Consider the following 20,453-nt stretch of genomic DNA (forward strand, 5'->3'; position numbering starts at 1 on the left):
TGGTATTATTATCCCCTTATCCTGAGGTTCAATTAGAGGTTAAATAAATTTTCCGATGTTATCTGGATTAATTAGAAAATCTATACTTGAACCCAAATATATCTGAATCCAAACCCATACTGTCTCTCATTTTGTCAAGTGATAATTTTGTAAAATTTAATGTAGCTGTGCTCAGTTTTACCTCTTTTCATGCATTAAAATTATTTTTGAACAGTGCAATTCTTCATTTCTGTTCTACCAGTTCTCCACTGTCACTTGAACATAGCGTTTCTTACAGTCTGTTACCAAACTCAGGATTATAGGATTGGTAGAGTGGCAAATAGACCCGGAAAAGGTGGGGGGGATAAAGAGATTTTCTGTTCCATTCTATCTAGAGAAAATTGGTAATCTGAACGAATGTTGAAGTGAAGGATGGGGTACAGAATACAGTGAATAATCTCTCTAAACTTTTGAAAAGTGGTTTCAGGAAACCCCATGAACCAGAGTACTGGGAGAAGTTCACGTGAAAGGGATTCACAGAAAAAGAAGGGAGAGACTTGTCTCAGCTAATGGTATTGATCTGTAAGCTAAATAATGAAAAAGATTTACAGTGTGGTAGTTTTTGGACTCTTTTTAGCCAAGAAATTCTTGATTCAAGCCAAACATTACTTAGATACATAATAAAACAATGAAATTTAACTCCTCTGTTTTTGTTCCTGTTATTACTATGAGTTGGGGAATGTATGCGATGTCCTATTTTCATATTTTTTTCTTCCTTGGACATCTTCAAGTCAGTAATTTAGTATATTCCCACTTAATGTTTAATGCTTGTAATTATGTTTTGAATTAAATTTTATGACCCTTGAAGCCTAAGGCCATGTTTTGACCTTCTCCATGGCTTTACTCAGAGCCCAAGAAACAGCAGTATGTATATAATAACTACTCATAGTGTTGACCAAAAGCTATTGATTGACTATCTGCTGAGGAAAGAAGAATGTACAATAACGTGCATGCCTTATTTCTGGATCTAACTTTGACCTCTTCCCTTATTAGTATAGTTGACTTATTTATTATTGTATCTCTAATATCTTCTTTGGTACCTGAAATCCAGCACACTCAGAATAACTATGCTGGATGAAAGGACTTTTCAGGGTTCCAACTACAGATTGGGTCCTATTGGGTTTTGAAATTGATTTGTATGGCATTTGGTGAAGTTCAGCAGCATCCGTGCTTGATACTGAGCCTGGTAACCAGTAAGTTCTCTGTGAAGCCAGACTTCCTGGGTTGAAATTCTGGCTTTGCCTCCTCCTAGCAAGTTGACTGTGGAAACGTATCTTAACTTCTTAACTTCTCTACCCCTCAAATTCTGGATCTGTATACCAGAGATAATACCAGTATCTGTTTCATTATGTTATTTTGAAGATGAGATGTGCTGGAAAGACAGACAGGAAGAAACTTTAGTACACAGAGTTTAGCTAATAATAAACAATTTTATTTTTATTAATTTTGTAAAGACATTTTATTAATATTTAGAGAGGCTGGAAATTCCTTCTGGCAGATAGTATGTAAATTAATCTTTTGAAAGCAAAGGTGTTTAGATCTCTTCAGAGGGAAAAGAAAGTATACTCGAGATGCAGAATTGTCCAAGAAGCAGGAAAAGACATGTCAGTCATAGATAAGTAAGTCAAGACTAGAGAATATTTTAGCATCAAGGAGGGACTTATATAAGCATACACATTCTTTTATTAGTTTTCTCCATATACCCAGATGATGCAGTGTACAACATAAACACATGTGACCTCCTAAACCTAGATCTGATCTTCTGGAATGGTGAAAAAAGTGAGGTTTAAAGAGTTGTATTTATCCATTATCAATCATAATAGTTGGTCTTATTGAACACATACCACATAGCAGGTACCTGTCTAAGTGCCTTCAGTTTTTAACTTAACTATTCATCACAGCACTCTTATGAAGTAGGTACAATTAATATTCTATTTTACAAATGAGGAAACCGAGACAAAGTTAGGTGCCCATGTTCACATAGTCAGTAAATGGCTGAGGATCAGAACTTAAGAGGTCTGGCTCCAGAGAGTATTCCCTAAACAAAACATGTCCTGCAGAATAAATGTTTGACTTTTATGTTTTTTGACCCCTCAGACTAGGTTAATCTCTACCCTGTTTAGAAACCCATAACATTTCTAACTTGGTCAAACATCTTCTGTTTCAAACTCTTTGAGGTTTCTTGAAGCTTCACATTGACTGACTTGCTAATTTGGCTGGGTTACTGATAGACTATTTTACCTGGACCTCTGGAGCAGGTGTATTTCTTATTTATGTTTACATACCAGGACCTCTTGAGGACTCATGTCTGGCTTTTTATTGACAACTTATCTATCACCATTTTACTCAACTATAGACTACCTAAATACTCATTTTCTGTTAATACTTTTTTCCATCCATCCTTCTATCTGTTTTAGAATAGCTGCTACTCCACTCCCTTCCGGGACTCTACATAATATTTACAGGCACAGCAGTGCAAACCAAGGTGATAGAACTCCTGGTCAGTATCAGTGTGAGTTATTTATGTATATTTTAGGCTAACAACTTTTATCCTCTAGTTGCTCAATGACAAGGGGAGACTAAAGAAAAATTACATTTCCTATAAAGAAGGTCATGTTGTGATACACAGGCAAAAAAAATGTTTATTTTATTTTATTTATTTGAGAGGAGAGAGAGAGAGAAATAGCAAAGAGAGCACAAGTGTGAGTGGCAATGGGGGTGGGGGCAGAGGGAGAGGGAGAAGCAGGCTCCTTGCTGAGCAGGGAGTCCGATGTGGGGGCTCGATCCCAAGACCCTGGGATCGTGACCTGAGCCAAAGGCAGACGCTTAACCAACTGAGCCAACCAGGTGCCCCCAAAATACATGTTAAAACAATATTTTTGACTGCTACATCAGTAATAAAATTGTACATTTGAGCAGTTTTCAGTTTAAAATTTTGCAAAATTTTCCAAATTTATTTTTGGCAACAAGCCCAGTTAATAGTGTAATTTTAGTCATCAGTAATTAGGAATAATGGTAGAATGACTCTGAAGAACCTGGAAATAAGGAAAATATTTTTTCTTCAAGTATTAGTCTTTAAAATCAGCATTTATTTTTTTTTAAAGATTTTATTTATTTATTTGAGAGAGAGAATGAGGTAGAGAGAGCATGAGACGGGGGAGGGTCTGAGGGAGAAGCAGACTCACTGCTGAGCAGGGAGCCTGATGCGGGACTCGATCCTGGGACTCCAGGATCATGACCTGAGCCGAAGGCAGTCGCTTAACCAACTGAGGCACCCAGGCACCCTAAAAACAGCATTTATTAAATAGGGGAAAAAATGAGCAATCACTCATAAGATACAACTCAAACTTGATAGAGTATGTCCCTATACTTAAGAAATAGTGTCAAAATGGGGATAGATCAGCCATGAAGATAGAATTATTCATAGAGGACAGTGTTGGAAATAGGTATTATTCTAAGTACTGTCCAGGAGAGAGCCTTAAAAAAGATAGATTTGGATTATTACAGTCCTATTGGCAAGCTCGAGCCTTGTTATTATGACATTAAAACCTAAAACTATGTGAGTCTGGTACCATTAACACTTCAGTTTAGCTAACTCATTTTTGTGCTGCATCTACATTCACCAAACAAGTTAATTGTGATTTGGCTTCCTCTGTATATCTGCCTACAGGAGAAAAGGGACTGACTGTCAAGCTTCAAGCATACTGGGGGATGGAATTGTTATCATATTAGTTGAATACTTAGGGTTGCAAGGAACAGAAACCTACTTGTGCTAGCTTCAAAAACAACAAAAATCAAATAAATGCAAATATGTGGATTGGTAATGAACATGTGCTACAGGAAATAGAATGTGTCTTGGAGTTTGTGGGAATGCATGCAGACAGGTCTCAAAAGTGGGCTAAAATGAGAAACTGGAAGGCACAGAGAACCCGTAAAACCTCTCTCCAGCTTTCATTTTTCTTCTCCATATGGATGCTTCCTTTTTCATTTTCTATAAACAATTACTTCTGTTTCTGTAGACTACATGGGAATTGCAACATTACTACTTTGTGTTTCCCTAACATAAGTGTTTTTATATTTAGCCATACAAATAAGAACTTCTATTTCCTTTCTTTTGTATTATTGAGGTGTAATTGACTTATACTTAGTACTCATAGGTCTTTGGGCCCAGGGACTTCCTCTTTTGTACCCCTTACAGGAGATTTCCACAGAACTTACCAAAACTTCATTCTTTTTGGTTTGAATAGACTAATCCATCCATAGCCTGGGAACTCTAAGCACTCCACCCAGGGACCCTAATAAAGGTGTGTGCTCCAGGTCTTGGCACTTTCTCTGCCTTCATCTTGCCTTGACCTTCCCATGTAGCCACTTGAGTTATGTGTATATCTGTGAGTTTGTGAAATACTTTTCTGTTTTAATTTTCTTTCAGTCGTTTGTTGAACCATAGCTCACCATTAGACCTTGGGGCTCTTCTTAACGAGTGTTAATTTAACAAAGTCACAACATGTATGAGTTTTAGAATCAGCTTGTCAATTTCTACAAAGAAAACCTTATTGAATATTGGAATTATGTTGAAATTATACATCAATTTGGGGGACTTGGCATCTAAAAAACTTTGAGGCTTCTGACCAATGAGTAAGACTTATCTCTCCTTTTCTCTGGTTCTTCTAAAAACTTTCAGTAAAATTTCGTAGTTTTTAGTGTATATAACTTGCACATTTTCAACCACATTTATCCCTGCATTATATTATGCTTTTGGATCTACTGTAAATGGTATTTTCTACTCCAATTTTCAATTATTTGTTGCTAGTGTATAGAAATTCAGTTGGTTTTGTATATTGATCTTATGTCCTTTAATTCTTACTAAAGTAATTTAATAGTTACAGTAGTTTTGGGGTATATTCTCCCACATTTTCTTCATCAAGAATAATGTTATTCATGAATAAAGACACTTTTAATTGTCTTTTCTAAGTGTATGCCTCTTATTCCTCTTACTTTAGTTATTACCTAGAAATTCCACTACAGTTTTGAAAAGAAATGCTGAGAGTGGACATTCTTTTCTTCTTCCTGATTGCATTCAGTCTTACATTATTAAGTATGATATTAGCTGTAGGTTTTTTACCTTTTCTTTTCTTTTCTTTTCTTTTGGATGCTCTTTATAAGGGTTAGGAAATTCTCTTTTATTCTTACTTTACTCAGGAGTTTTATCAAGAATGAATACTGGAAGGGTGCCTGGGTGCTCAGTCGTTAAGCGTCTGCCTTCGGCTCAGGTCATGATCCCATCGGGCTCCCTGCTTCACGGGAAGCCTGCTTCTCCCTCTCCCACTCCCCCTGCTTGTGTTCCTGCTCTCGCTACCTCTCTCTCTGTCAAATAAATAAATAAAATCTTAAAAAAAAAAAGAATGAATACTGGATTTTATCAAATGCTTATTCTAATGAGATGATCACATGATTTTGTTGGTGTGGATAGTGTTTTTAGTTTGGTATTATGTTGAATGATAATGATCTGTTTTCTAATGTTAAACTAACCTTGGATTCCAGAGATAAACCACCACTCGACAGTGATATATTATCCTTTTTATATATTGTTGGATCTGAATTCCAAGTATTTTTTTAAAAATATTTATGCATAGTTGTTCATGAGGCATATTAGTCTGTGGTTTTCTTTCTTGTTAAATACCTTTGGTTTCCATACCAGGATAATGCCTCTGGAATGATTTGGGAAGAATTGAATTTTTTGTATGCTATTGTAATGGAATTGTTTTCTTAATTTCATTTTCAGCTTGTTTATTGCTAGTGATTTTTGCATTTGATCTTGTACCCTGGATTCATTTATTAGATCTAATAGCTAATATAGGATCATATAATATATAAAGAGATAACTTTATCTTTTCTTTTCCAATTTGAATGCCTTCTATTACTTTTTATTGAATTTTTCTCTTGCTAGAACTTCTAGTACAAAGTTCAATAGCAGTAGCATGGGAAGCATCTTTTTGTTATTCTTCAACTTAGGGGGAAAGCTTTCAGTATTTCACTGCTAAGTATAATTGCTAGCTGTGTTTATTTTTTTAATAAATTCCCTCTATCATGTTGAAAAAATTTCCTTCTATTCCTAGTGTTCTATGTGTTTTTATCATGAAAGAGTTTGTTTTTGACAAATGCTTTCACTGCTTTAATTGAGATGATCTTTTTGTTTTCTTCATTCTAATTTAGTGTATTACCTTGATTAATTTTCATATGTTTAACCACACTTGCATTTGGGGATAAATCCCATTTTTTCATGGTCTATGCCCCTTTCAGTGTGCTGTTGGATTCAGTTTGCTAGCATTTTGTTGAGGATGTTTTCCTTCTCTATTCATATAGTTTTCTTTTCATGTAATAGTCTTTATCTGACTTTGGTATCAAGATAATGCTAGTCTCATAGAATAAATTAGAAAGCTTTCCCTTCTTTTCTATTTTTTGGCAATGTTTGAGAAGGATTGGTCTTAATTCCTCTTTACATGTTTGGTAGAATTCGTGATTGAAGCCATCTGGTCCTGGGCTTTGCTTTGTTAGAAGGCCCTTTTTTTTTTCTTTTTCCCTAATTCAATCTGTCTCATTGTTATAGGTCTGTTCAGATTTTCTGTTTCTTCTTTAGTCCAGTTTGGTGGTTTGTGTATTTCTAGGAATTTTTTCCATTTCATACAGTTTGTCTCATTGGCGTAAAATTCCCTTACAATCTTTTTTACTTTCTGTAAGATCAGTAGTAGTGAACTCCCTTTCTTTTCTAATTTTCGTTATTTGCACCTTTTCTCTTTTTTATTAACCAGTCTAGTTAAAGGTTTGTTAAAAATCTTGTTAATCTTTTAAAAGAATAAACTTTTGGTTTCACCAATTCTTTCTATTGTTTTCCTCTTATCTTTTTTTGTTTATATCTGCTCTAATCTATTATTCTATCCTTCCTTCTGTTAGTTTTGTGTTTAGTTTGCTCTTCTTTCTCTAGATAATTTAGGTGCAAAATTTTGCTATTTATTTGAGATCTTTTTTTAATATGTTGGCATTCATACCTATAAGTTTTCCTCTAAGCACTATTTTCTTTGCATTCCATGTATTTTGGTATGTTGTATTTTCATTGGTCTTAAAGTAATTTCTAACCTCCCATGTAATTTCTTCTTTGTTGCATTGGTTGTTCACTAATGTGTTGCTTAATTTCCATATATTTGTCAATACTCCAGTTTACTGTCTGTTACTGATTTACATTTTCATTCCATTATGACTGGAGGCAAGATACTTTCATTATTTCAGTCTTTTTATATAAAGACTTGTTTTGTAGCCCAGCATATGGTCTGTCCTGGAGAACGTCTCTTGTGTGTTTGAGAAAAATGTATATCCTGTACATATATTATCATTGTCTCTATTTTTGCTTTATGCAGTCAGTTTTTAAGAGCAACTTTAAAAATAACTTTATATTTACCTTCATTTATGGTCATTCTTGGACTTCCCATTTTTTATGTGTAGATACAAATCTCTGCCTCATATCCTACTTCTTCCTGAATAACTGCTTTTACATTTCTTGTAAAACAGGTGTTCTGGCATTGAATACACTTTTTAATTCTTTTTTTTTTACCTGCGATGGTTTTTATATCTCTTTCATTTTTTTAAAGATTATTTATTTGAGAGAGAGAGAGAACATGTGGAAGCCAAGGGAGAGGCAGAGGGAGATGGAAAGGGAGAGAATCCCAAGCAGACTCTGCACTGAGCATGGATGCAGGGCTCAATCTCATGATCCTGAGATCATGACCTGAGCCAAAACCAAGAGTCAGACGCTTAAGAGACTTAGCCACCCAGGTGCCCCTCTCTCTTTCTTTTTAATAATTTTTCTGGGTGTAGATTTTTTGGTTGATTTATTGATTTATTTATCTTTTAGCACTTTGAAGATGTAACTCCATGGTCTTTTGGCTTGTGTGGTTTGTGCAATGAGTAAGAAATCAGTTTTTTTAGTAATAATAGCAAATAATGACAAAAATAAGCATTTATGTAGTCTTACTACATTTAAGCACAATTGTAGTACCTTTCAAATATTATTTATTTTTTTTAATTTACATGTCATCTTAAAAATTTGTTTAACAAAGTGAATTTAACTGCTTATACACTTCTTGAAGGAGTAAACATACATCCATGCACATTTCCATGTATACATATATATACATGTTAAGAAGAAAAATGGTAAATGACTAGTGTCAGAAGTAGCAATGAGCTCTACCCTAAAGACTAAAGATTGTTTATTTAATTTAGAAAATGAGAGATTGTTCATGCTCTTAGTTAAATTTTTTTGTAAAATACTTATAGGGCTAAAATCAGATTATAGTGGGTTGCAGATATAAAAGCTATTGAAAAGGAGATAGGGCAAAATTAAGTTAGTCTTTTGAAAAGTTTGCATGGGAAAATGGAAAAATGTGAAAAAGGATAATAGGAATAGTTATAAAATTTATTACAATAAAAGTATATAGAACACTAAATTTAAACATTTATTTTTTGCTTACTATGTTGAGCGCTTTACATACATTATTATGTATACATACATTATTTTAGTCAATTTGCTTCAGTCTTGTAATAGTATTTTGAGGGAGATTATATTAATTATCTCAATTGTACAAATAAGGAAACTGAGGCATATAAAGATTGAGTTACCTATCTGTATCTTGAGAGTTTTATTTAAAAAGGAAAATGAAGTCTCTTGCTCTCTCTCTCTCCCCTCCCCAGAAATACTATAATAGAACTTGATTGCTTCTCTGTCTTGGTTGAAATACATGGGCATGATATCTTTTATTTATTTTTTTAACAGGTAGAAGCCAAATGTGAATTAAAGTTTACCTTGTTTTAACTGCCACATGAAATATTAATAGTAAAGCCAATTTGGAGAATAGTTTGGCAATATCTACTAAAATTTAAATGCTTATTTCCTTTCATTGCAGATGAGATTTTCCAAAATATGGTTGCCCAATGTCATGATGACATCTTCCTTCAAAAGTAAGGTTATGTTTACTTCCTTTGAAACTAGACAGATCTGTGTGAATATCTTAAACCTTACAATGTAATGAAAGTGATGATGTGTGGCTTTTGAGACTAAGTTGTAATAAGCAATATGACTTCCTTCTGGCCTTTTCCCTGTCTTGACAAGGTTGTTCTGGGAAAATCTGCCACCATGTTGTGAAGAAGTCCAGGTGACACAGAGAGGTCATGAGTGGATATTCCAATGACAGAGTGGGCCAAGCTTGTAGCTGACAATTAGCCACAACCATCAGATAGATTTGAGTTCTTGACTTTGGATCTTGGAGCTGAGGCCTTAGACATCAGAGTGCAGACACAAGCCATCCCCATTGTGCCCTGTTTGAATATTTAACCCAGGGGCACCTGGGTGGCTCAGTGGTTAAGCATCTGCCTTCGGCTCAGGTCATGATCCCAGGGTTCTGGGATCGAGTCCTGCATTGGGCTCCCTGCTCAGCAGGAAGCCTGCTTCTCCCTCTCCCACTTCCCCTGCTTGTGTTCCTGCTCTCGCTATCTGTCTCTCTCTCTGTCAAATAAATAAATAAAATCTTTAAAAAAAGAATATTTAACCCAGAGAAACCATGAGAAATAATAAATAACTACTGTGTATATTGTGTATAGCCACAAGCTTTTGAAATAATTTGTTATCCAACCATAGATAACTGAGGTGTGTTTGTTCCAGTAATCCATATTTGGTATGTACTCAGGAAGTGTTGTACAATAAGGTATATGAAAAATGTTTGTTGAGTCATAATTTGTAAGGGCAAGAAACTTGAAAAATCTAGAAATAAGCATCTAAAAATCAGAGACTGGCCAAATAATCTTAGAAAATACATACTATGAAACACAATTCCATAATTAAAAAATCAAATTTATTTATGGGGAAAGTTTTTTAATACATACTGTTGGATAAAAACAGCAAAGTACAAAAGGGAACATAACATTTATGTAAAACAGATTCATATCCCCAAAATAATGTTACATATTTTCTACTGGAATAAAAAAGTCAGTCAAAACTGGTGTGATAAGATGCACCTAATCTAATGCATAAATGAAGGTAAGAATAGACGAATTCAAACTAACATGAGTTAAACAGAAAGAGGAAGAAGTTATTTTGGGTTCTATTCTGTGCAAGTTATTGAACTATGAGTCTCTTTGATGTTATTTTATATATATCTCATAATAATCTTGGAAGTATATATTATTGCCATGTTTATTTTAATAGAAGATAAATGATTATAAGGGTATTTAATACATGCTGTAGAAGCTAACCATGCTTAGTCAGCTACATAATTGATTCTAGGGAGCCTAATTTTTGACTGCTTATTACATATGGACCCCTTTAAATGTACATACTGCTTTTGAAATTTATCTTAATCAAATAATTTCTTAAACCTACCTAACCTTATTTTCCTCATATACAGTGCCAAGGGGCTAACCAGATGAATCACATGAATTTTTTTAACTTTGAAATTCGGAAAGCACATTGTAGTTTGAATCAAACTGAATGGATATAAGTTAGTGGCCTCTAGGTCATTTTTTTGCTTCCTTTATTTAAGTAGACATTTGTATTATACCAATCATTCAGAGTTCTTTGGTGTTCTCCTTGAGAATTCTGAAGAATGAAGCAGAAAGTTTCCATGACTGTTCTGAAAACAGTTGCCAAATGCTATTTGTATGAAGCTTGTTTATTCATTGATACCAACTCCACAGGTATATGCAACAGATTATCCAGCTGAATACAAGCGGAAGTTTGGGTAACACTTGATTCAAATAAAATTACTGTATGTGAAGGAACTGGACCTTCCTTCCTCGTGATTGCCTCATAAAATCCTTTCCCAGTCACTTGACTATGCTTTGCTTCAGTAAAAAATGGCATTATCCTGTGTGGCATCCACATTCTGGCTTAAGTTAGTTCTAGTTTAGTGTCTTTTTCATTGCAAAGCAAGTATTTCTGGAAGAGCCAGATCTATGCTAGTCCTAAGTTAATAGAGCAAGGAGGAGTAAGAGAAGCAAAGCAGTTTTAAGTAGAGGGTACTTAAACAGTGGAATGACAAAACCACAGTGATGTGCAAAAGTACATAGTCAAGAAACTGTCATTGGTCAAATTGACTGGTTCATCTATGTGTGTGTGTGCTTGTGTGTGTGTGTGCAAATATGCAACAAGAGAATATACAGGGGAATGGGCAGAGTAATAAACAGCAAGTAATATTATTTCTCAGAATAAGAACCAGGTAATATAGGCCTAAGGCATTAAGAATTTGTTATATTCAGTTTCTTGGTAATGTGTTGGTTCACCTTAATTCGTAACTCCACTTCTCTTAAATAGATTTTAATCACCATGAATGTTCAGGTACTTCCGTTTATCATCTTATGTCAATGCTATTCATCTTGTGTGTATAGTGCTGTGCTTTGTCACTTGGCCATTATACTACCCATTAGTTTCCCTGAATATATTCTTTTCTATAATAACGAGTCAGTGTCAAGAAATCTTGTGGCAAGATCTTGATATATTTTTAACTGGAGGACTCCTTTAAAAAATGAGTCAATGATGAAGGATTGTCTTGTAGTGAAGGGGGAAAAAAAGTAGAAAGTTAATGAATCTGGACTTTGACATGTCATATATCTTATGCAGGGACACCCAAGAATTGTTGGAGAATGTTGGAAATATTCCAGGAATTGTCATGGCAGGATGGTAGCCAGGTTGATGATGATGCATTGTCATTTTACTTTTGGAAAATCCTGTGAGGCTCGCTATGGAGTCTGGCAATAGCAATTACAATTACTGTACTTCATTTTATTCACTTGGGCAAAATAATGTCATTCCACTTAAAACATACAAAATTACAAACTAATAATAAAGCTCTCTTAATGGCCCTTAGAGCAAGGAGTTAACCTTGATGATAAAGTGATGTAAGGCTTAATAAACCTTGTTTCTGGCTAAGTCTCAGAGAGAATGAATTCTGTGTGATTTAGCTGTATGGAATCAATAATAACTGACTGCTGCCTGGCACTAGTTGAATCTGAGGACTGAGCACAGTGCTCACACAGCTTTGGCATTTGCCCAGGCTTTCTCTGCCTGCCCTCACAGTGTTTCCCTTTTGCTTTTCTTGTCATCAAATGACTCTCCTCTGTGATATGAGCCTCAAGTGCTTTGGCGTGTATTTGACTATGGCTCCCCAACAAGGATAGTCTCACTAATGGAATCAAGCACAGTTAGTTGTTTCAGATATTTATGTGCTAAATAACAATAAACCTTGGGTAAATATTCTAAACAGCCAATCCAATAGCAAGTTTTGTAGTGAATTGGGTAAATACACCGGCATTGTGTTCAAAGATATTTTATAAAAGAAAGTTGTTGAGCAGCTCCGCTTAGAGCTGTCCCTTAAAAAATTTACAAAGCCTGGATATTAGTAGAATGCTATATAGACCAGGAAAATTCATATTGCAGAATTTTGAAGAAAGTGTATCTGGACAAAGTCCCTGTGTAAGAAGACACTTGCCTGGGGGCGCCTGGGTGGCTCAGTTGGTTGGGCGGCTGCCTTCGGCTAGGGTCAAGATCCTGGAGTCCCGGGATCGAGTCCCACATCGGGCTCCCTGCTCAGCGGGGAGTCTGCTTCTCCCTCTGACACCCCCCCCATGCTCTCTCTATCTCATTCTCTCTCTCAAATAAATAAATAAAAATCTTTAAAAAAAAAAAAAAAGAAGAAGACACTTGCCTGACTAAATTTCCTGTTTTCTCAGTCTTGTGGACTCAAGAAAAAAGAAAACTTTCTTGTGAGTGTCCTGGTAGACACTAGAACTGAGGATGTGGAATTATCTAAGTAAAAGTCTTGAGAGCATGATGTACAAAATATGCAGCTGTATTCATATACACTAAAATGTATGGATATCTACCAGTTTATTCCCTGTACCATTCAGAAAGTAGCTAGTCAGAAAATTATTTAAGTGAGTCTAAATTAACATGGGGTAATTAATTGCATGTTACAAATGAGTAATTGCCTCATGCTGTAATATGTGAGGCAGATGAGATTCTTAAAGTAGCTTAACAGGGATGCAAAGTAATGGCAGTGGTTGGAATGCAATGAAATCTAAGAGCCAGTTTACATGCTGAGAATTTAAAGGTATTTCTAGGACTTGCAGGCATAGATTGGGTGTCTCTGGAAAGAGGCTTTATGCTCAGAGTTCCAGGCTGAATTCCAGGGGTATGAATAAACCCCAAGGTAGTTTTGTGGATTGTGGATTCGAATAGAAGGGCCATGTGATCCACTTCCTATATGGAACACTGGGACAGTAAGCAAGGGTATTTTTTTCATTACCATTTAAATGGAGAAGAATACAACATTTTCAGGATGTTAGAAAGAGTGTGAGGGAGCTGCCTGGGGATCTAGAAGGTAGCGGGATGGACCATGTAATTGGACACCAGTTGAGACTGTGTCCCTGACAGCAACCAGTGTAGAAAAGCTGGGAAGCTGAAAAAAGGTTATAATTCAGTAAGGCTATCATGGACAGAAACCAGCCTCTGACTGTCTGAATTTTTCTCTTGAGGTCATGGCCAATTTAAGCCTGGATACCTAAATTATCCAGCCCATGGAAAAGGAAGCGAAAAAGGAGAAATCTTAATCGGCTGAGTTTAAACTTGAAATGGCTGAAAAGTATACTAGAGTGATCAAGCTTATCTGATTGATAATTAGATTGGTTTGTTTTTTTTTTTTTTTGCCACTAGTCAGAAAATAGTCTGAAGATAAATTGAATATAAAAAAAAGTCAAGCTAAATTTTGCCAAGCAGAATTAGTGGCTTGAAAATACACATCTGCTTTTTGTTTACATGTATGTATAAAGGGTTGTGGGGTTTATACTGAGATTTAAGGCATTTAGAACGTTATAAAAAAGATGAGTTGTTGAGTTTTTTAAGAGATAGAGAATTTGGGTAGCTATAATTCAAATTTATAAAACAACTGTTCACAAATACTTCAATATTATTGGTTTAATGACAACAGATACTCTGTCTTGATACAGTTTTACGATGAGATTTGTAATCTAGAATTAATGTTATTGACTTTGCTGTTAGGTTTCTTTAAAAATTCTGTTTATTAAGTGGATATTGTTTTAATGATAGCATGTGGAGAAGAGGAATTGGGACATTCCTGACCAAATTTTGAGCTATAGTGGCCTCAAGATAGCTTTAACTTCTTTATTTCTCTTATACAGCAATTTATACTAATTACAACAATTCATTTTAGCTAACACATGTGGAAACATAAAAATGTGGAACCATACATAATGAAATTGAAAGTGATCATAAAATTTTAAAATAAATTTTAATATGAGTGGCTCCATGCAGCTGCATATTCAGACTTCTTTTTCCTATTTAGTTCCCCAAATATTTCATTGGTTTTTGTTATTTCATGATCAGTATGAATGCCGTAGCCCAAACAATTTTGAGCAATAAGTAAAACAGGAGAAACTCATTATCATATAAACTTCTTAGAAATAATATTGAGTTTCAAATCATTGGATATAGTAATAACCAAATTAGATACTATCAGACTTTTCTAACACAAAATATATGCTTCTCCATTTTATTACTTGAATACTTGAGCAATTAGATGCCACCAGCAATGTTAGATTTGATTAGGGGTTTTTGGCTTACTACTTAATAAGCTTAGCTATGAATATTAGCTCACTATCTTTTAGATCTAGAAAAAAAGCCTGAGTATTACAAATGAGTTAGATTCCCTCTTAAAAAAAAAAAAATCTTATTTGGTTTTAAAAGACCAGCAATCACAGGACAGTGAAAGTACTAATAGTAACAGAAATTAACAAATTTGCATATAGAAGATATAGAAGAGGTGAGATTGGGGTGAGTGAGCAAGTAAAGTTAGAAAACACATGAGCAGAGGTATAGGAATCTGAAAAAAATGTTTATATAAAGTGTTTCCCATCATTCAGTATGTCTATCATATCTGGTGTGAAGAGGAAAAAGCTTTGGATGGCTAGAGAAGTATACAGGACCATCTTATGGAGAACCTTAATTTCCATGCATCGACTTAGGACTTTATGCTGGTCATTTCTTTTTCTTTTTTTTTTTATGCTGGTCATTTCTAATGGACATTTCATAGAGCCATAGGGTTACCTTAATCATTGTGACTGCCATTTTCTTGAAGAAGAAAGAGAAAGAAAGTAAATTGGGGTTGATTATGAGGCTTGAAGGGAATATTGATCATTAATAATAGCCAATGAGGAAAATGGGAAAGTGTGTGACCAATAATCAGGACAAGTTTTTTAGAATGGCACTGGTGTTTAACTAAGATCATGTGTTAGAACTTTGTTATGTTGCCCATAGATAGTTTTATTCAACTGTGCTAAGCAACCATGGTAGGGAAACAGAAATGTGAAAAAGAAAAAGTGATCATAGGTGTTATGATGTAGAATAAATCATTATAATATAAAGTAAGTTAAGAACAGGAAGCTATCCTGTGGTCAAATAAACAAAAAAAAACAACCTTCAAATTCAATGTGTTGACCGATGATGGTTGATTTCTTGCTCTCATGACTAATGCAGATTAAGTGGCATTAAGGTTGAATTGTGTCCCCCAAAAGATATATTGAAGATCTGACCCCTAGGACCTAAAAATGTAACCTTATTTTGAAATAGGTTCTTCACAGATGTAGTCAAATTAAGATGAAGGCTTTAGAGTGGGCCCTAACGTAGTTTAATTAGTCTCCTTATAAAATGGTGAAATGTGGGCATAGATACAGACGTATGCAGAGGGAAGATACTGTGACAAGACATAGAGAGAATAAACTATTTACAAGCCAAGCCTGAAGCTACCAGAAGCTAGGGGAAAACTGTGGAACAGATCATTCCCTAGAGCCTTCCGAAGAGAGCACAGACCTATTGACATCTTGATTACAGAGTTCTGACCTCCAGAACTGTGAGACAATATATTTCTATTATTGAAGCCCCTTAGACTAAGGAACTTTGTAACAGCAGCCCTAGGCCACCAATACACTAATTTCCACCTTTTTGTAATTTCAGCATCTGAAAGATGTCATCAAACTAGCCTTAACAGAGAGAAGCATAAGGTTCCACACTGTTTCTTATCTGCCTTGGTGAGAAGGGACATAAGTAACTTCCATTCGTAATCCAATGGCTAGAAATAGACATATGGTCTCAGTTTAACTCGAAAAGAGCCTGGAAAGTGTTTTGAGTATTTGGTATACAGATACTGTCTTCTTTGCAACAGCTGCTGAAGATGTACCTGGCCTCTTTTTTTATTTGTTTGTTTATTCTTAAGGGGGAGAGAGAGAGGAAGAGAGAGTGAAGAAGAGAGAAGAGGGGGCAGGTACATTGGTACCTGGCCTCTTAATTCAGTGTCTGCCTCTTAATAGTCGTGGGAAAATTGTTCCTAACTTCAACATTAATTTTTAGACAAGAGTAATGCTACCCTTAAATAAGAGTAATCTTATCTACTTGATATGAAGCACCTAACACAGAGAATACTTTCAGTAGGCCACTGTTACTAAGAATTAGAGGATTTTTGTAGAATGAGTTCTGCCAGAGGATATGAGTACTGAGAGTGTTAGTGTCCTGCTGATATTTCTTTTTATTTTTTATTTTTTTTATTTTTTTTTTAAAGATTTATTTATTTGAGAGAGCGAGAATGAGAGACAGAGAGCACGAGAGGGAAGAGGGTCAGAGGGAGAAGCAGACTCCCTGCTGAGCAGGGAGCCCGATGTGGGACTCGATCCCGGGACTCCAGGATCATGACCTGAGCCGAAGGCAGTCGCTTAACCAACTGAGCCACCCAGGTGCCCGTGATATTTCTTTTTAAAAGCTTGAAGATATCTTGAAATATTTTAGATCTTGTCTATTATCAAAACACTGGTAGAGTTGGATAGGAATTAAGCAATTTGGGGAACACCAACCTATTCACTCTACTTCTTTACTTTTGCTGACTCATTTTAATATTCATATGTGAATTGATGTGTATTATATATGATAACTTGCTAAAAATTAGGCTTCCTCACTTTACATGTTTATCACTCACTAAGGAAAAATAAAAAAAAATAAGTTTATAAGAGAACATGTAGGCAAATCACCAATAATTTGTCCTGTATAAATGTCATTTTACTTGACATCCCTTTTATATTTATTTTCTTAAATAAATATAAATATAAATACTGACCAGACATATTTTGTTACGCTGAAAATAAAAGATAAAGAAATTCTGGAGATTCTATTTATTTATCATTAAATGAAATTTTAGAAATTTATGTTTCCAAATAACTTTGTATTTGAAACAAAACCATTGTATGATGTTATATGGTAATGAAAAGTAGAAAATGTTCTATAGGCCCTGTCCACTTACCTTACAAACATATTTATTTGTGTATTTAAAGAATCTTGACTTAAATGAATGGTGCCAGGAAGTAGCTAAAGGAGCAGCATTTTTTTTTTTTTTTTTTACTTATTCTCAATGATTCCTGTCTTAATAAAATTTCCACATGATAACTTGAGTAGTGTGGCTTATACTAATGAACTCAGATAAATAATGGTATTATCAGTAAGGGAAGCACATGACAAAAAGGATTCCATTTGCAAAGTATTTTAATCTTGTGAAGGATTCTAAGACTAAGGGAAAACAGTACAAATAATTGCAAAAGAGCTGAGAAGAGGCACAGAAAATCAGTTGAAAGTTTGCATGATTTGGCAGTCACAAAGTACAATCAAAACAATAATGCAAATAATTACATTATTACAATAATCTGTTAAAACTACTGAAGTATGATTTTTGTTGTCATCAAATCAAGGGATAATTCCATCTTCTGTACTGCCACAGAAAGTGCACAGGAAACACATCTTTGCCACCCAGAAAGTATGAAAATTACAGAGAATAATAATGGCAATGACAATTATTAAAGAGAAAGACCTATTAAAGAATAAAGCAAATGAATTTTTGATATTGCCGAGTGATTAATATAACTTCAGAAAGTCATTGATTCTTTGCCACACTATACATTTATCATGGGGTTGTAAAAGAAGAACAGGGTCAGGTATGACAAACTATGGCCTAAGTCTTCTGTTGACTGTTCTTTTATACATGCTGGCTATCGTGAAGTCTTCCCAGTCATGAGTCCTCGGTAATCTCCTGCTAATGCAGTAAACAGCCTGTTTTTTCAGAGTCGGTGGTTTGGAGTTCTCTACTCCCTCTGGTAACATTCTGTCTTGCTGTTCATTCCTGCCTCCCTCCATATCAGGCTGACTCTTGGAGAAGAAGACAAGTGAACTCATAATTCATGAGGCTGCAATTTGACTATTTCCTACATGCCTGGGGCTTTGTCCCAAAAGTAGATTGACAGCAGCAAGTCACTATAAACTTTACCTCTTAAAAGCCTTATCATGATAAGGCAAAGTTTTAGACTGACCAGATATATCAGAGAAAGTTAAAGCAGGTAAGTAATGACTAGGTGAAGACTGGAATATCGTACTGCTAAGTGATAGGGTAAAGCAGCATGTAGTATTGATCAGAATCCTGAAATGTCATGCTACTTTTGTTTTGTTTGTGAAGACTAGAAATTTGACAAGCCTAATTAGAGAATGGTAATTATTTTCTTTTTCTTTTTCATGTATTTTCAACTATATGACAGGAATAAAACATTATTTTCTAATTGACCTTTCAAAGATTTAAAACATTATTTAATAGATAATGTTGGACAAACTGCCCACTTCCTTTCACGTCACTGTCCTCTCCCCAATGTTTTCAGTTTCTCTTAACATGTTTTCCAAACATAGGTGAAAGAGTAACATTAATAGTTATTATTTGATTGAGTATTACTATATGCTAGACACTGACCTAGCTCTTTATGGGTCTTCTCAACAACCTTATGGGGTAGGCACTGTTCTTATTTACATTTTACCAATGTAAAAACTGAAGCAGAGACAGGGTAGGTGACTTTTCCTCAGCCACATATATTTAGAGCACTTTATGCCCTGATGCAGATTTAGACAGTGTGGTTTCAGAGTTTGTCCTCTCAATGTCTGCCTTATACTAGGCTACAGTATAAGCATCATCCTTCCATATCTGTCTTGGGCCCTTTCACAGCTAATAAGCAACAGAAAGAGAAGAAACCTTACTCGTCAGTGCCTCCCCAATTTTAAATTCACCAGAATCACCTGGAGACTTGTTAAAACATTTTCCTCAGCCCTTCTCCCTTGTGTTGGGGCCTACCAGTTTGCATTCTAACAAGTGTCCAGGTGGTTCTGGTGCTGCTGATCTATAGGCTACCCTTTGAGTTTTACCGCATTCAATTCTATTTAATTAAGTCATAAGCTATTCCCTATTTACATCCCGACTGTGTAACTTTGAGAACCTCAGAATGTGGCTCTTTTTCTAACCTGTACCAAAGTTAATAAGGACATAAAAGCTGGACCCCATATGGGAATCAGAAGTTTGTTTACTTAGACACAGCGTTGACACTTGTAGTTTTCTTAGTTGTGGGGAAATCCTTCCTGTGAATAGATGACAGCAAGATTTAGGTTAGTGTTTAGCAGGAATTTTCAACGATATTTTTTCATGTCAGAAGAACAAGATATGAGCGGGATTAAAATTAATTCAGTTTTGGTCCCAAGATGTTGACCCTTCTAATTAGCTATGAACATTTTGTTAGATTAGGCAGAAACTTTATCTTGAATCAATTGTTGATGAAATCACTTCTATATTTTCTTTCTGATCTGTGTATTTCATCGCATAAAAATTACCAGCCATTAAGCTAATAACAGAAGCATAAATGAGAAGATAGTAGAATAGTGCTTTCAGAGAAATTAATTATTTTTTATTTTAGCATTGTCATTTTCCTCCATAGCATTTTTGCCCATAGCGTTGACTCTGCTAAAATATTTCCCAAAGGAATAAAGTTAGTAATGCGTCTGTTAAAGGGAAAAGAAAAATCTTTTTTTTTTTTTTTTCTGTTTCACTCCACTCAGGCCTAAATAATTTCCCCCCCTTTGGAAAGAGACATTTTAATATGTCATGTTTCAGTTCCAGCTCAATAAACAACCATTTATTTACAATTTTAAAACAATCTCCAGCCTAGTCAGGTAAGAATTATTTCAAAAGAATAAAAACATTTTCATTTCCCATCACTGCCAAAAAAGAAAAGAACATGAGTTATGAGTCTTGCTATGTTGTCTTAAGTTGATTACTATGGAATGATTAAAAAACTGGCTGTGCTGTCAGTGCAGAGGAGTACATTATAAGTGTAATAACAGTTTAGGGATACAATCCATCAATGCCGCACTTGGAAGAAGAAAAAAAGTTGATCTATTTCTTTGGTCATCATTTTCAGCATATTAGATGACAAATAATTGTACATTCATCAAT

At 34.9% G+C, this 20,453-nt stretch overlaps 1 long non-coding RNA gene across 1 annotated transcript in view; it reads left to right on the plus strand.

Moving 5' to 3' along the window:
• The window catches only part of LOC141374824 (uncharacterized), a 287,992-nt gene that overhangs the window by 168,862 nt on the left and 98,677 nt on the right, over positions 1–20,453 (plus strand). Inside the window, exon 3 of the long non-coding RNA XR_012381965.1 lies at positions 8,994–9,048. This is a non-coding gene — a long non-coding RNA (uncharacterized lncRNA). The remainder of the gene's footprint in view (positions 1–8,993; positions 9,049–20,453) is intronic.

Source organism: Callorhinus ursinus, unplaced genomic scaffold (assembly GCF_003265705.2).
Source record: "Callorhinus ursinus isolate GAN/ISIS: 27379988/994484 unplaced genomic scaffold, GSC_fseal_2.0 scaffold2, whole genome shotgun sequence".
NCBI classification, from domain to species: Eukaryota; Metazoa; Chordata; class Mammalia; order Carnivora; family Otariidae; genus Callorhinus; species Callorhinus ursinus.